The sequence below is a fragment of the Balaenoptera borealis genome (assembly GCF_965194805.1).
Source record: "Balaenoptera borealis genome assembly, contig: HAP1_SCAFFOLD_2078, whole genome shotgun sequence".
NCBI classification, from domain to species: Eukaryota; Metazoa; Chordata; class Mammalia; order Artiodactyla; family Balaenopteridae; genus Balaenoptera; species Balaenoptera borealis.
This window is the reverse complement of record NW_028122192.1, coordinates 3320-16338: the sequence shown is the minus strand read 5'-3', so window position 1 is coordinate 16338 and position 13019 is coordinate 3320. Positions and strand designations below refer to the sequence as shown.

Sequence of the window (13019 nt, the reverse complement as noted above, 5' to 3'; positions counted from 1 at the left end):
GGTTATTCTGGAACCCTGTGTCCTGGGAACATAACTGAGGTTTGATTCTGGAACCATGTGACCTAGGAATATGACTGAGGTTTGATTCTGGAAACCATTGGCCTGGGAACATGACTAATGTTAGATTGTGGAATCCTGTGGCCTGGGAACATGACATCGGTTTGGATTCTGGTACCCTGTTGCCTGGGAACATGAAATCGCTTTGATTCTGGAAACCTGTGGTCTGGGAATAAGACTGAGGTTTGATGGTGGTACCCTATGGCCTGTCAACATGACTGAGGTGGGATTCTGGATCCCTGTGGCCTTGGAACATGACTGAGACGTGATTCTGGAAACCTGTGGCCTGGGAACATGACATCTGTTTAGATTGTGGAATACTGTGCCCTGGGAAGCTGACTGAGGCTTGGTTCTGGAACCTTGTGGACTGGGAACATGACTGAGGTTTTATTCTGGAACCCTGTAGCCTGGGAACATAACTGAGGATTCATTCTGGAACCCTGTGGCCTGGAAACATGACATCAGTGGATTTTGGAAACCTGTGGCCTGGGAAGATGACTGAGGTTTGATTGTGGAACCCTGTGGCCTGCCAACATGACTGAGGTTAGATTCTTGAACAATGTGTCCTGGGAATATGACTGAGGCTTGATTCTAGAACGCTGTTGCCTGAGAACTTGACTGAGGTTTGATGGCAGAAACCTGTGGACTGGCAATATGAGTGAGATTTGATTGTGGAACCCTGTGCCCTGGAAATATGACTGAGGCCTGGTACTGGAAACCCATGGCCTGGGAACTTGACATTTGTTTGATTCTAGAACCCTGTGTCCTGGGAACATGGTTGAGGTATGATGGAGGAACCCTGTGGCCTGGGAACATGACTGAGGTTTGATGGTGGTACCCTATGGCCTGGCAACAGGACTGAGGTTTGATTCTGGATCCGTGTGACCTTGGAACATAACTGAGGCGTGATTCTGGAAACCTGTGACCTGGGAACATGACATCTGTTTAGATTGTGGAATACTGTGCCCTGGGAACCTGACTGAGGCTTGGTTCTGGAACCCTGTGGCCTGGGAACATGACATCGGTTGGATTCTGCAACCCTGTGTCATGGGAACATGACTGAGGCTTGATTCTGGAAACCTGTGACCTGGGAACATGACATCTGTTTAGATTGTGGAATACTGTTCCCTGGGAACCTGACTGAGGCTTGGTTCTGGAACCCTGTGGACTGGGAACATGACTGAGGTTTTATTCTGGAACCCTGTAGCCTGGGAACAAACTGAGGATTGATTCTTGAACCCTGTGGCCTGGGAACATGACATCGGTGGATTCTGGAACCCTGTGGCCTGGGAACATGAGAACGGTTTGATTCTGGAACCCTGCTGCCTGGGAACATGTCTGAGGTTTGATGGGGGAAACCTGTGGCCTGGCAACATGACTGAGGTTTATTTCTGGAACCCTGTTCCCTGGGAACGTGACTGAGGTTTGATTGTTGAAACCTGTGGCCTGGCAAGATGACTTAGGTTTGATTGTGGAACACTCTGGCCTGGGAACATGACTGAGGCTTGATGGTGGAACCGTGGCCTGGCAACCGGACTGCGGTGTGATTGTGGAACCCTCTGGCCTGGGAATATGAGTGAGGCTTGATTCTGGAACCCTGTGTCCTGGGAACATGAGTGAGGTTTGATTGTGGAACCTTCAGTTTTTGGAACATGACTGAGGCTTGATGGTGGAAACCTGTGGACTGGGAATATGACTGAGGTTTGATTCTGGAAACCTGTGGCCTGGGAAATTGACTTAGTTTTGATTCTGGAACCATGTGGCCAGGAAAATGACTGAGGTATGATTCTGGAACGATGTGGCCTGGGAATATGACTGAGGTTTGATTCTCCAAACCTGTGACCTGGGAACATGACTGAGGTTTGTTGCTGGAACCCTGTGCACTGGGAAGATGACTGAGGCCTGATACTGGAACCCCGTGGCCTGGGAACATGACATCTGTTTAGAGTGTGGAATACTGTGCCCTGGGAACCTGACTGAGGCTTGGTTCTGGAACCCTGTGGACTGGGAACATGATTGAGGTTTTATTCTGGAACCCTGTAGCCTGGGAACAAACTGAGGATTGATTCTTGAACCCTGTGGCCTGGGAACATGACATCTGTGGATTCTGGAACCCTGTTGCCTGGGAACATGTCTGAGGTTTGATGGTGGAAACCTATGGCCTGGCAACATGACTGAGGTTTATTTCTGGAACCCTGTTCCCTGGGAACATGACTGAGGTTTGATTCTGGACATCTTTGTCCTGGGAACATGACTGAGGTTTGATTGTTGAACCCTGTGGCCTGGCAAGATGACTTAGGTTTGATTGTGGAACACTCTGGCCTGGGAACATGACTGAGACTTGATGGTGGAACTGTGGCCTGGCAACAGGACTGAGGTTTGATTGTGGAACCCTTTGGCCTGGGAATATGAGTGAGGCTTGATTCTGGAACCCTGTGGCCTGAAACCATGACTTGGGTTTTATTTTTGAAACCTGTGTACAGGGAACATGACTGCGTTTTTATTCTGGAACCCTGTCTCCTGGTAATATGACTGAGGTTTGTTTCTGGAACCCTGTTCCCTAGGAACATGACAGAAGTTTGATTCTGGAAACCTGTGACCTGGGAACATGACATCTGTTTAGATTGTGGAATACTGTGCCCTGGGAAGCTGATTGAGGCTTGGTTCTGGAAACCTGTGGACTGGGAATATGACTGAGGATTTATTCAGGAACCCTGTTGCCTGGGAATATAACTGAGGATTGATTCTGGAACCCTGTTTCCTGGGAACATGACTGAGGTTTGATGGTTGAACCCTGTGGCCTGGCAACATGACAGTGGTTTGATTGTGGAACCCTCAGGCTTGGGAACATGATTGAGGCTTGATGGTGGAACCCTGTGGCCTGGCCACAGGAATGAGGTTTGATGGTGGAACCCTGTGGGCTGGGAACATGACATCGGTTTGGATTCTAGTACCCTGTTGCCTGGGAACATGAAATCGGTTTGATTCTGGAAACCTGTGGCCTGGGAATATGACTGAGGTTTGATGGTGGTACCCTATGGCCTGGCAACATGACATCGGTTGGATTCTGGAACCCTGTGGCCTGGGAACATGACTGAGGTTTGATTGTGGAACCCTGTGGCCTGCCAACATGACTGAGGTTTGATTCTTGAACAATGTGTCCTGGGAATATGACTGAGGCTTGATTCTAGAACCCTGTTGCCTGAGAACTAGACTGAGGTTTGATGGCAGAAACCTGTGGACTGGCAATATGACTGAGATTTGATTGTGGAACCCTGTGCCCTGGAAATATGACTGAGGCCTGGTACTGGAAACCCATGGCCTGGGAACTTGACATTTGTGTGATTCTCGAACCCTGTGTCCTGGGAACATGATTGAGGTATGATGGAGGAACCCTGTGGCCTGGGAACATGACTGAGGTTTGATGGTGGTACCCTATGGCCTGGCAACAGGACTGAGGTTTGATTCTGAATCCCTGTGACCTTGGAACATGACTGAGGCGTGATTCTGGAAACCTGTGACCTGGGAACATGACATCTGTTTAGATTGTGGAATACTGTGCCCTGGGAACCAGACTGAGGCTTGGTTCTGGAACCCTGTGGACTGGGAACATGACTGAGGTTTTATTCTGGAACCCTGTAGCCTGGGAACAAACTGAGGATTGATTCTTGAACCCTGTGGCCTGGGAACATGACATCGGTGGATTCTGGAACCCTGTGGCCTGGGAACATGTCTGAGGTTTGATGGTGGAAACCTATGGCCTGGCAACATGACTGAGGTTTATTTCTGGAACCCTGTTCCCTGGGAACATGACTGAGGTTTGATTCTGGACACCTTTGTCCTGGGAACATGACTGAGGTTTGATTGTTGAACCCTGTGGCCTGGCAAGATGACTTAGGTTTGATTGTGGAACACTCTGGCCTGGGAACATGACTGAGACTTGATGGTGGAACTGTGGCCTGGCAACAGGACTGAGGTTTGATTGTGGAACCCTTTGGCCTGGGAATATGAGTGAGGCTTGATTCTTGAACCCTGTGGCCTGAAACCATGACTTGGGTTTTATTTTTGAAACCTGTGTACAGGGAACATGACTGCGGTTTTATTCTGGAACCCTGTCTCCTGGTAATATGACTGAGGTTTGTTTCTGGAACCCTATTCCCTAGGAACATGACAGAAGTTTGATTCTGGAAACCTGTGACCTGGGAACATGACATCTGTTTAGATTGTGGAATACTGTGCCCTGGGAAGCTGATTGAGGCTTGGTTCTGGAAACCTGTGGACTGGGAATATGACTGAGGATTTATTCAGGAACCCTGTTGCCTGGGAATATAACTGAGGATTGATTCTGGAACCCTGTTTCCTGGGAACATGACTGAGGTTTGATGGTTGAACGCTGTGGCCTGGCAACATGACAGTGGTTTGATTGTGGAACCCTCAGGCTTGGGAACATGATTGAGGCTTGATGGTGGAACCCTGTGGCCTGGCCACAGGAATGAGGTTTGATGGTGGAACCCTGTGGGCTGGGAACATGACATCGGTTTGGATTCTAGTACCCTGTTGCCTGGGAACATGAAATCGGTTTGATTCTGGAAACCTGTGGCCTGGGAATATGACTGAGGTTTGATGGTGGTACCCTATGGCCTGGCAACATGACATCGGTTGGATTCTGGAACCCTGTGGCCTGGGAACATGACTGAGGTTTGATTGTGGAACCCTGTGGCCTGCCAACATGACTGAGGTTTGATTCTTGAACAATGTGTCCTGGGAATATGACTGAGGCTTGATTCTAGAACCCTGTTGCCTGAGAACTAGACTGAGGTTTGATGGCAGAAACCTGTGGACTGGCAATATGACTGAGATTTGATTGTGGAACCCTGTGCCCTGGAAATATGACTGAGGCCTGGTACTGGAAACCCATGGCCTGGGAACTTGACATTTGTGTGATTCTTGAACCCTGTGTCCTGGGAACATGATTGAGGTATGATGGAGGAACCCTGTGGCCTGGGAACATGACTGAGGTTTGATGGTGGTACCCTATGGCCTGGCAACAGGACTGAGGTTTGATTCTGGATCCCTGTGAACTTGGAACATGACTGAGGCGTGATTCTAGAAACCTGTGACCTGGGAACATGACATCTGTTTAGATTGTGGAATAGTGTGCCCTGGGAACCTGACTGAGGCTTGGTTCTGGAACCCTGTGGACTGGGAACATGACTGAGGTTTGATTGTGGAACCCTGTGCCCTGGAAATATGACTGAGGCCTGGTACTGGAAACCCATGGCCTGGGAAGTTGACATTTGTTTGATTCTTGAACCCTGTGTCCTGGGAACATGATTGAGGTATGATGGAGGAACCCTGTGGCCTGGGAACATGACTGAGGTTTGATGGTGGTACCCTATAGCCTGGCAAGAAGACTGAGGTTTGATTCTGGATCCCTGTGAACTTGGAACATGACTGAGGCGTGATTCTAGAAACCTGTGACCTGGGAACATGACATCTGTTTAGATTGTGGAATAGTGTGCCCTGGGAACCTGACTGAGGCTTGGTTCTGGAACCCTGTGGACTGGGAACATGACTGAGGTTTTATTCTGGAACCCTGTAGCCTGGGAATATGAAATCGGTTGGATCCTGGAACCCTGTGGCATGGGAACATGACTAGGTTTTGACTGTGGAACCCTCTAGACTGGGAACATGACTGTGGTTTGATTCTCAAACCCTGTGGCATAGGAACATGACTGAGGCTTGATGGTGGAACCGTGGCCTGGCAACAGGACTGAGGTTTGATTGTGGAACCCTCTGGCCTGGGAATAAGACTGAGGTTTAATTGTGAAACCCTGTGGCCTGGGAATATGAGTGAGGCTTGATTCTGGAACCCTGTGGCCTGGGAACATGACTGGGGTTTTATTTCTGAAACCTGTGTCGAGGGAACATGACTGAGGTTTTATTCTGGAACCCTGTGTCCTGGGAACATAACTGAGGTTTGATTCTGGAACCATGAGGCCTGGGAATATGACTGAGGTTTGATTCTGGAAACCATTGGCCTGGGAACATGACTAATGTTAGAATATGGAATCCTGTGGCCTGGGAACATGACATCGGTTTGGATTCTGGTACCATGTTGCCTGGGAACATGAACTCGGTTTGATTCTGGAAACCTTTGGTTTGGGAATAAGACTGAGGTTTGATGGTGGTACGCTATGGCCTGGCAACATGACTGAGGTTTGATTCTGGATCCCGGTGGCCTTGGAACATGACTGAGGCGTGATTCTGGAAACCTGTGGCCTGGGAACATGACATCTGTTTAGATTGTGGAATACTGTGCCCTGGGAAGCTGACTGAGGCTTGGTTCTGGAACCCTGTGGACTGGGAACATGACTGAGGTTTTATTCTGGAACCCTGTAGCCTGGGAACATAACTGAGGATTCATTCTGGAACCCTGTGGCCTGGAAACATGACATCAGTGCATTTTGGAAACCTGTGGCCTGGGAACATGACTGAGGTTTGATTGTGGAACCCTGTGGCCTGGGACCATATTTGAGGTTTGATGGTGGTAACGTGTGGCCTGGCAACATGACTGAGGTTTGTTTCTGGAACCCTGTTCCCTGGGAACATGACTGAAGTTTGATTCTGGACACCTTTGTCCTGGGAACATGACTGAGATTTGACTGTGGAACCCTGTGGCCTGCCAACATAACTGAGGTTTGATTCTTGAACAATGTGTCCTGGGAATATGACTGAGGCTTGATTCTAGAACCCTGTTGTCTGAGAACTTGAATGTGGTTTGATCGCAGAAACCTGTGGACTGGCAACATGACTGAGGTTTGATTGTGGAACCCTGTGCCCTGGAAACATGACTGTGGCCTGGTCCTGGAAACCCATGGCCTGGGAACTTGACATTGGTTTGATTGGAACCCTGTGTCCTGGGAACATGATTGAGGTTTGATTCTGGAAACCATTGGTCTGGGAACATGACAGATGTTAGATTGTGGAATCCTGTGGCCTGGGAACATGACTGAGGTTTGATGGAGGAACCCGGTGGCCTGGGAACTTGACTCTGATTTGATCGCAGAAACCTGTGCACTGGCAACATGACTGAGGTTTGATGGTGGAACCCTGTGCACTGGGAACATGACTGCGGCCTGATACTGGAACCCCGTGTCCTGGGAACATGACATTGGTTTGACTCTGGAACCCTGTTTCCAGGGAACATGACTGAGGTTTGATGGTTGAACCCTGTGGCCTGGTAACATGACAGAGGTTTGATTGTGGAACCCTCAGGCTTGGGAACATGACTGAGGCTTGATGGTGGAAGCCTGTGGCCTGGCAACAGGACTGAGGTTTGATGGTGGAATCCTGTGGCCTGGCAAGATGACTTAGGTTTGATTGTGGAACACTCTGGCCTGGGAACATGACTGAGGCTTGATGGTGGAACCGTGGCCTGGCAACCGGACTGCGGTGTGATTGTGGAACCCTCTGGCCTGGGAATATGAGTGAGGCTTGATTCTGGAACCCTGTGTCTTGGGAACATGACTGAGGTTTGATTGTGGAACCTTCAGGTTTTGGAACATGACTGAGGCTTGATGGTGGAAACCTGTGGCCTGGGAATATGACTGAGGTTTGATTCTGGAAACCTGTGGCCTGGGAAATTGACTTAGTTTTGATTCTGGAACCATGTGGCCTGGGAAAATGACTGAGGTATGATTCTGGAACGATGTGGCCTGGGAATATGACTGAGGTTTGATTCTCCAAACCTGTGACCTGGGAACATGACTGAGGTTTGTTGCTGGAACCCTGTGCACTGGGAAGATGACTGAGGCCTGATACTGGAACCCCGTGGCCTGGGAACATGACATCTGTTTAGATTGTGGAATACTGTGCCCTGGGAACCTGACTGAGGCTTGGTTCTGGAACCCTGTGGACTGGGAACATGACTGAGGTTTTATTCTGGAACCCTGTAGCCTGGGAACAAACTGAGGATTGATTCTTGAACCCTGTGGCCTGGGAACATGACATCTGTGGATTCTAGAACCCTGTGGCCTGGGAACATGAGAATGGTTTGATTCTGGAACCCTGTTTCCTGGGAACATGTCTGAGGTTTGATGGTGGAAACCTATGTCCTGGCAACATGACTGAGGTTTAGTTCTGGAACCCTGTTCCCTGGGAACATGACTGAGGTTTGATTCTGGACACCTTTGTCCTGGGAACATGACTGAGGTTTGATTGTTGAACCCTGTGGCCTGGCAAGATGACTTAGGTTTGATTGTGGAACACTCTGGCCTGGGAACATGACTGAGACTTGATGGTGGAACTGTGGCCTGGCAACAGGACTGAGGTTTGATTGTGGAACCCTTTGGCCAGGGAATATGAGTGAGGCTTGATTCTGGAACCCTGTGGCCTGAGAACATGACTGGGGTTTTATTTTTGAAACCTGTGTACAGGGAACATGACTGCAGGTTTATTCTGGAACCCTGTCTCCTGGTAACATGACTGAGGTTTGTTTCTGGAACCCTGTTCCCTGGGAACATGACAGAAGTTTGATTCTGGAAACCTGTGACCTGGGAACATGACATCCGTTTAGATTGTGGAATACTGTGCCCTGGGAAGCTGATTGAGGCTTGGTTCTGGAAACCTGTGGACTGGGAATATGACTGAGGATTTATTCTGGAACCCTGTTTCCTGGGAATATAACTGAGGATTGATTCTGGAACCCTGTTTCCTGGGAACATGACTGAGGTTTGATGGTTGAACCCTGTGGCCTGCCAACATGACTGAGGTTAGATTCTTGAACAATGTGTCCTGGGAATATCAATGAGGCTTGATTCTAGAACGCTGTTGCCTGAGAAGTTGACTGAGGTTTGATGGCAGAAACCTGTGGACTGGCACTATGACTGAGATTTGATTGTGGAACCCTGTGCCCTGGAAATATGAGTGAGGCCTGGTACTGGAAACCCATGGCCTGGGAACTTGACCTTTGTTTGACTCTTGAACCCTGTGTCCTGGGAACATGATTGAGGTATGATGGAGGAACCCTGTGGCCTGGGAACATGACTGAGGTTTGATGGTGGTACCCTATGGCCTGGCAACAGGACTGAGGTTTGATTCTGGATCCCTGTGACCTTGGAACATGACTGAGGCGTGATTCTGGAAACCTGTGACCTGGGAACATGACATCTGTTTAGATTGTGGAATACTGTGCCCTGGGAACCTGACTGAGGCTTGGTTCTGGAACCCTGTGGCCTGGGAACATGACATCGGTTGGATTTTGGAACCCTGTGTCATGGGAACATGACTGAGGCGTGATTCTGGAAACCTGTGACCTGGGAACATGACATCTGTTTAGATTGTGGAATACTGTGCCCTGGGAACCTGACTGAGGCTTGGTTCTGGAACCCTGTGGACTGGGAACATGACTGAGGTTTTATTCTGGATCCCTGTAGCCTGGGAACATAACTGAGGATTGATTTTGGAACCCTGTGGCCTGGGAACATGACATCGGTTGGATTCTGGAACCCTGTGGCATGGGAACATGACTAAGGTTTGATTGTGGAACCCTCTGGACTGGGAACATGACTGTGGTTTGATTCTGAAACCCTGTGGCATGGGAACATGACTGATCTTTGATGCTGGAACCGTGGCCTGGCAACAGGACTGAGGTTTGATTGTGGAACCCTCTGGCCTGGGAATAAGACTGAGGTTTAATTGTGGAACCCTGTGGCCTGGGAACATGAGTGACGATTGATTCTGGAACCCTGTGGCCTGGGAACATGACTGGGGTTTTATTTCTGAAACCTGTGTCCAGGGAACATGACTGAGGGGTTATTCTGGAACCCTGTGTCCTGGGAACATAACTGAGGTTTGATTCTGGAACCATGTGGCCTAGGAATATGACTGAGGTTTGATTCTGGAAACCATTGGCCTGGGAACATGACTAATGTTAGATTGTGGAATCCTGTGGCCTGGGAACATGACATCGGTTTGGATTCTGGTACCCTGTTGCCTGGGAACATGAAATCGCTTTGATTCTGGAAACCTGTGGTCTGGGAATAAGACTGAGGTTTGATGGTGGTACCCTATGGCCTGTCAACATGACTGAGGTGGGATTCTGGATCCCTGTGGCCTTGGAACATGACTGAGACGTGATTCTGGAAACCTGTGGCCTGGGAACATGACATCTGTTTAGATTGTGGAATACTGTGCCCTGGGAAGCTGACTGAGGCTTGGTTCTGGAACCTTGTGGACTGGGAACATGACTGAGGTTTTATTCTGGAACCCTGTAGCCTGGGAACATAACTGAGGATTCATTCTGGAACCCTGTGGCCTGGAAACATGACATCAGTGGATTTTGGAAACCTGTGGCCTGGGAAGATGACTGAGGTTTGATTGTGGAACCCTGTGGCCTGCCAACATGACTGAGGTCAGATTCTTGAACAATGTGTCCTGGGAATATGACTGAGGCTTGATTCTAGAACGCTGTTGCCTGAGAACTTGACTGAGGTTTGATGGCAGAAACCTGTGGACTGGCAATATGAGTGAGATTTGATTATGGAACCCTGTGCCCTGGAAATATTACTGAGGCCTGGTACTGGAAACCCATGGCCTGGGAACTTGACATTTGTTTGATTCTTGAACCCTGTGTCCTGGGAACATGGTTGAGGTATGATGGAGGAACCCTGTGGCCTGGGAACATGACTGAGGTTTGATGGTGGTACCCTATGGCCTGGCAACAGGACTGAGGTTTGATTCTGGATCCGTGTGACCTTGGAACATAACTGAGGCGTGATTCTGGAAACCTGTGACCTGGGAACATGACATCTGTTTAGATTGTGGAATAGTGTGCCCTGGGAACCTGACTGAGGCTTGGTTCTGGAACCCTGTGGCCTGGGAACATGACATCGGTTGGATTCTGCAACCCTGTGTCATGGGAACATGACTGAGGCTTGATTCTGGAAACCTGTGACCTGGGAACATGACATCTGTTTAGATTGTGGAATACTGTTCCCTGGGAACCTGACTGAGGCTTGGTTCTGGAACCCTGTGGACTGGGAACATGACTGAGGTTTTATTCTGGAACCCTGTAGCCTGGGAACAAACTGAGGATTGATTCTTGAACCCTGTGGCCTGGGAACATGACATCGGTGGATTCTGGAACCCTGTGGCCTGGGAACATGAGAACGGTTTGATTCTGGAACCCTGCTGCCTGGGAACATGTCTGAGGTTTGATGGGGGAAACCTGTGGCCTGGCAACATGACTGAGGTTTATTTCTGGAACCCTGTTCCCTGGGAACATGACTGAGGTTTGATTGTTGAAACCTGTGGCCTGGCAAGATGACTTAGGTTTGATTGTGGAACACTCTGGCCTGGGAACATGACTGAGGCTTGATGGTGGAACCGTGTCCTGGCAACCGGACTGCGGTGTGATTGTGGAACCCTCTGGCCTGGGAATATGAGTGAGGCTTGATTCTGGAACCCTGTGTCCTGGGAACATGAGTGAGGTTTGATTGTGGAACCTTCAGTTTTTGGAACATGACTGAGGCTTGATGGTGGAAACCTGTGGACTGGGAATATGACTGAGGTTTGATTCTGGAAACCTGTGGCCTGGGAAATTGACTTAGTTTTGATTCTGGAACCATGTGGCCTAGGAAAATGACTGAGGTATGATTCTGGAACGATGTGGCCTGGGAATATGACTGAGGTTTGATTCTCCAAACCTGTGACCTGGGAACATGACTGAGGTTTCTTGCTGGAACCCTGTGCACTGGGAAGATGACTGAGGCCTGATACTGGAACCCCGTGGCCTGGGAACATGACATCTGTTTAGAGTGTGGAATACTGTGCCCTGGGAACCTGACTGAGGCTTGGTTCTGGAACCCTGTGGACTGGGAACATGATTGAGGTTTTATTCTGGAACCCTGTAGCCTGGGAACAAACTGAGGATTGATTCTTGAACCCTGTGGCCTGGGAACATGACATCTGTGGATTCTGGAACCCTGTTGCCTGGGAACATGTCTGAGGTTTGATGGTGGAAACCTATGGCCTGGCAACATGACTGAGGTTTATTTCTGGAACCCTGTTCCCTGGGAACATGACTGAGGTTTGATTCTGGACACCTTTGTCCTGGGAACATGACTGAGGTTTGATTGTTGAACCCTGTGGCCTGGCAAGATGACTTAGGTTTGATTGTGGAACACTCTGGCCTGGAAACATGACTGAGACTTGATGGTGGAACTGTGGCCTGGCAACAGGACTGAGGTTTGATTGTGGAACCCTTTGGCCTGGGAATATGAGTGAGGCTTGATTCTGGAACCCTGTGGCCTGAAACCATGACTTGGGTTTTATTTTTGAAACCTGTGTACAGGGAACATGACTGCGTTTTTATTCTGGAACCCTGTCTCCTGGTAATATGACTGAGGTTTGTTTCTGGAACCCTGTTCCCTAGGAACATGACAGAAGTTTGATTCTGGAAACCTGTGACCTGGGAACATGACATCTGTTTAGATTGTGGAATACTGTGCCCTGGGAAGCTGATTGAGGCTTGGTTCTGGAAACCTGTGGACTGGGAATATGACTGAGGATTTATTCAGGAACCCTGTTGCCTGGGAATATAACTGAGGATTGATTCTGGAACCCTGTTTCCTGGGAACATGACTGAGGTTTGATGGTTGAACGCTGTGGCCTGGCAACATGACAGTGGTTTGATTGTGGAACCCTCAGGCTTGGGAACATGATTGAGGCTTGATGGTGGAACCCTGTGGCCTGGCCACAGGAATGAGGTTTGATGGTGGAACCCTGTGGGCTGGGAACATGACATCGGTTTGGATTCTAGTACCCTGTTGCCTGGGAACATGAAATCGGTTTGATTCTGGAAACCTGTGGCCTGGGAATATGACTGAGGTTTGATGGTGGTACCCTATGGCCTGGCAACATGACATCGGTTGGATTCTGGAACCCTGTGGCCTGGGAAC

At 49.3% G+C, this 13019-nt stretch overlaps 1 long non-coding RNA gene across 1 annotated transcript; it reads left to right on the top strand.

Annotated features, from left to right (window-relative positions):
- The first annotated feature begins 1244 nt into the window (after positions 1–1244).
- On the top strand, positions 1245–12375 carry LOC309622308. The gene is made up of 3 exons (XR_014240702.1): positions 1245–1400; positions 10993–11271; positions 12347–12375. It is a non-coding gene; the product is annotated as an uncharacterized lncRNA (long non-coding RNA).
- Positions 12376–13019: the final 644 nt, after the last annotated feature.